Genomic DNA, 5138 nt, shown 5'->3' with positions numbered 1-5138 from the left:
TTTTTCTTTTCTTTCTGTCTTATAAATAGGATCAGAGGAGTAATACTCTAATTCATAATCATATCATGAGATTTCCAACTAACATATTTAAAAATATGTACTTTTAATTTTTATTTGAAAAAAAATAGTAGAGATCGACGAATTAAAATTCAGAACAGACGTTTCTGGTTTTTTGCTTAGAATTCTGATTTCAAGGGAAGATAAGTACGCTGCTGAAGAGCTGATGACATTTCCATCTTCCGCTCAAACTAGAGCTAGAAAGGCCAACGGCTACCTTAGTCGAGTCAGTGATCCCTTGATAATAAGTAGAAGAAAAAGAGTTAAGGTGATTTTATTTATTGATTGATTTTTTAAAGGAGAAGGATTTGAATTTTTGACCATTAATCCCAATTATTGAGACAATTTTAGGTATAAACAGCTCTTTTTAAGTTACATATAAAGATCAGTATTTAATTTAAGTTACAGCATGATTAAAGGTCAGAACCATATATAGTGGAATTGATGTTTGGCTTCAACTCTCAGCACTGAAGTAGAAGAAATATATATACTTACCATATAAACACAGCGATTTATGAAACAAAAAGTGAAGTTACTTCTTCTTGCAGATTGAAAATTGCTTGGCGATGCTTTCAACAAGAGAGTCTCATTTCTCTGTTTTTACTTTCAAATCTCCCTTCTCAGTTTTTCTGTTCGAAGCATTTTAAAAAAAAAATATTGTAAAATGGGAAAGCAAATAGCAAATCAAAGAACGAACTTATAGGATGATGAATCAACTTAGGTACCAGGAAACGAGAGCACGCAGAGCACAGAGGATAATTTCAGCGAAGGAAGAGAGCTATTAGAGACTTAAGTGTATGGGATTTGAAGTCTTAGATGTCGATGGTCATAAATTTAAAAAATAATAATAATAAAATCTCTCTAAAATATATATAAATGACAATATAATTTTTTAAAATGTTATAATTTTATTAAAGTTTTTAAAAAATTTTCTATCATTAATAAATTTATATGAATTATTAAATTGTCTTTGTTGAAAATAAAATAATTAACAAATTTTATTTAAATAATCACAACTTTTCTTTTAAATTCTCAATAATGTAATAATAAATTACAACTTTCTATGATAAATTTTTAATTTATTATTTTATTATTATGAATATAAAAAAATTTTAATTGTTTAACTAAAATTTGTGAATTATTTAATTTTTAACAAAAATAATTTAATTATTTATATAAATTTATTAATGATAAAAAAATTTATAAAAATTTAAATAAAATTATGATATTTTAAAATTTCAAATAGTCATTTACTTATTTTAAAGAGATTTTGTCATAATTTTTCTTAAATTCAACTTTTCAAGTCTTTTTTTTTAAAAAATATATTATTCATTTGTTGATGAGCTCTATGTATTATCGTGCTGTCAATTGGCAGTATTATTGAACGTCTGAATATAATAATATGTACTCTCATGTCTCAAGGAAACCTATGGAATTAAAAAAAAAAACAAAAAAAAGAAACTCAGAGTCCTGCCAATGGCTGCCATTAGCAGCATTATTGAGGGTCGCCATCCAATACCTATATAAATTTGGGATGGGATAATGAGCAGTACTTGAACAATGTTTGCCACGATGCAATTTTTCCAAGGCATTAATTAATGCTCCTTCGTCTTCTGGTATTTCAGCTAGCGTGTTCCACAAGCATTCTTTCGGATTCAAATTTTCCTCTTCGATCACCCGCCCATTTCGTTCATTTATTCTTTACTATCTAACTAGAACATTCGATAACATTTGTCCTTATTTCATACCGCACCTCTCCTGCTCTATTTTCTCAAGAAGCAAAGCCAAGGGATGGAAATCTAAACCTTGGAGTTGCTCTGAGATCGTTCTTCCCCGTGGAGGTTGATGAGGAAAATCTTTATCCCTCAATTTTAAAGAAACCTCAGCCTCCCTCCTCTCACTAATCTATTTTCTTCGCTGGCTCCTTTGAGGTCACAAGTCTCGCCTCCTTCTCTTTTGTTTTTGTTCGCTACTGGGTTCTTTGATTGGGGTCGTGCTCAGTCAACCTTAACAGTCGCTTCATTCCTCTCCTCTTCATACCTCTTCCCTGTGAGTATTTCTCCCTGAGCCTTTCTTTCTTCTCTGTGGTTGTTTTTCTTTTCTTTTATATGTGACCACCCTCAACATTGGAGGTTTGAAAAATTGAGTGTCTCTGGTTTTGGGTCCGATCAATGTGATGATGCAGATGAAACAGAGAAAGCTGAATGATGAGATTTTTCAATTGGCTCTCCTTCTTCATCAACATAGTCTTTAGCGGCTGTGATCATTCTGGTGTACTTTTTCTTTTTTTTCTTATGGTTTGCACTGATATTGGTTTTTCTCTTTTTCCAGATTTACAAGCGCAGTCTTATGTTGGAAGAACTGAGAAATTCTGTTGCTGCCATTTGGAAAGGGTTGGTGAGTACTTCGACTTTGTATGATAGGCTAAAGTGAATTTTGATTCATATGTTAACATTGCAAGTGAACTGAATGAATTCATTTTCTTTGTTTTTCTTTTTCCTTCCAGGAAAGCATCCAATACAGTATTGTCACTCTAGTTTTGGATCAAGATTAAGCTTGTCTTTTTGATACAATGTGGGGAGGTTTTGCTTTCTCCTTCTTCATGCTTCTCTTTCTTGGAAATGATGTATTTGGAATTTTCTTCTACCTTAAAGATATCCCCAGAAAGATTATTGAAGAAAGAAAAGAGGCCCTAAAAACTGGCGTGGTCCTTATCCCTCAGAACTAAAACAATGGCTAGCAGCAGGCATGCACTATTTTTTTGTTTCACTTTGTTTGTAATAATAGCAGGCACTTTTTTTTTGTTTTCACCATTTACTCTATTAGATATCAACCGTGTAGCAAATTAGTATATTTTGCATGCAATAATTTCGTTAATTCTGAAAACATGTTATGGTACTTAAGTAGACCTGGTACTGATTTGGTCAAAAAAAAAAAAAGACCTGTTACTGACAGGTGGTTTCTTATTGGCAACGCTATTGATTCTTGGAAGTAAATACTATTATGTGAACGTCAGTAGACCTGGTACTGATTTGGTAAAAAAAAAAGACTTGTTACTGACAGGTGGTTTCTTATTGGCAACGCTATTGATTCTTGGAAGTAAATACTATTATGTGAACGTCACTAAGTATACATTCCATTTTTCAATATTTATTTCTCCTTTACAACTTTCCTTTTAATGAGTGCTTTTAGAGCAGTCTCTATGGATTGCTTTGGACTCTGACATGTAGATTTTCAATATCTATTAAATCAAAAATTTTTTTTTTTGACCAAAAATCAAAATTTTGTTGTTGGATGTGTGTCTTATTTAGGCATGGCTACATATGCAGGTTGTAATCCTCAGTTTGCTTCTCGAGAGATCTTCTGTGCCTTTTTAGTCACCACTTCATTGTTGTCAGGATGCCATTCTTTGTAGCATTATTGCCTTATAGGTTTTTATTTTATTTTTCAGATTAATATTTCTTAACAGATCTGTAGTTAGTGTTTAGAGATCTCTTTATCTTTTCTTTCAAAAGTTTTACTATGTAATTGTCATGGTGAATAATCTTTTTCCTCTTTATGTCTTATTGAGGATGCCATGACATTGCCGGCTATAGGAAGAAGTCACAAGTCTTGTCATGTAGATTTATTTATCAGTCATCATGGAAAATTGATATCCTATTGTAACACTTTACGATGGTAGTGGTAGACTTGTGGCTGTCATGTAGAAGATCTCAAGGTCACGTTTTCTATGTTTTTGCACAAATTCATGAAAATAAACAAATGAAGCCATCATAGACACAGGTAGATGGTTCTGCAATGATTGAGAAGGAAAGAGTAAATCAAGGTTGCTGTCATGTATATTTATTTACCAATTATCACTGCTCTCGAGTTGCTAGATGGCTATCATGTAGATTTATTTATCTGTCATGATAGAAAAGGCATGTGCTATTGTAACACTTAACTGTGACAGAGGTAGACATGCGGCTGTCATGTAGAAGATCTCAAAGCCGCACTTTGAAATGCTGACACAGATTCATCAAAACACACAAGTGAGGCCATGATGGTTATGTACTGATTGAGAAGGAAAGAGTAATTATTAAAGGAGCTTATGAAGTTTTCTGTGATCATTAGTACATTAGTTGAAGACAATACGCTATAAAATTATGTACTTAAGAATCTAATACCGTGTCCCTTTGTACCAAGTACAGCTATGGAAAGCATATCACTTAAATCTTATGGCTACGCCAGTCCTCCTATTAATGCTATATCAGAATATGTTAATTGTAGATTTGAGATGCTTGTATGTTTTTTAAATTCTTCTACTATGTGTATAGATAGGTTCTTATTGATCTTGCTTCCTTCCTCAGGATGTTATTTAAATATCAGTGGTTGTGTATTAGTTATTTAATTGTCATTATTGAGTTTAGCGCTTTTTTTTTTACCAGATTATTAAGTTCAGGTTGCAAAATGTACATTTACAAGATTCTGCCATGTTGCAAGTAAAGTCTTCATAATTACATTATTAGGCCTTTAACATGTCAAATGTCATGTGTCGTGTCTGTTGACTGTTGAGCATTTCATATTTCATGTTAATTTCTATCATCTTTTTCCTTGCCTTTAATCATTTCATTATTTTCATTCATTATAGTTAGCTATTTAAGTGCTACACATTAGCTAAGGGTATAATATAACATGCATGTAATGATCTTAAAAATAACTATATTTTGTTAGTACGTTTAATGACACATGAAACAAATAGACTTGTGGCCGACCACTTTGTTCGATTGGATAAAATTTGATGTCATGTTTTGTTATGCATGTGGTGTACGGTCTGTATTTGTATTTAGTCTCATAATTCAGAAAATATTTTGATATCCTTCATATTAGCTATAGATTTGTGCTTCTTGGTTCACATCATTTAGATTGTTTTGGACAAATGTGTGTAATCCCCAATTCTATGATGTCTAAAGGATATTTGACAACCATTTATTTCTCCTCTTGTATCTCATGTGAACTTTGGCAGCCATAAAATTTTTTTTCCAACATTTGTTGTCAGTAATCACCATAGTTATGCATGATTATTCTTAATATTATATGGT

The 5138-nt window shown here is 31.8% G+C and overlaps 1 long non-coding RNA gene across 1 annotated transcript; it reads left to right on the top strand.

Moving 5' to 3' along the window:
* The first annotated feature begins 1796 nt into the window (after window positions 1-1796).
* Window positions 1797-3055, top strand: LOC129317731 (uncharacterized). The gene is made up of 3 exons (XR_008595034.1): window positions 1797-2106; window positions 2389-2454; window positions 2564-3055. It is a non-coding gene; the product is annotated as an uncharacterized LOC129317731 (long non-coding RNA).
* Window positions 3056-5138: the final 2083 nt, after the last annotated feature.

The sequence above is a fragment of the Prosopis cineraria genome, unplaced genomic scaffold, assembly GCF_029017545.1.
Source record: "Prosopis cineraria cultivar Desert tree isolate PC_DT_omini unplaced genomic scaffold, ASM2901754v1 PC8, whole genome shotgun sequence".
Classification (NCBI taxonomy): Eukaryota; Viridiplantae; Streptophyta; class Magnoliopsida; order Fabales; family Fabaceae; genus Prosopis; species Prosopis cineraria.
The sequence above is the reverse complement of the archived record's forward strand: the minus strand, read 5'-3'. Positions and strand labels throughout refer to the sequence as shown.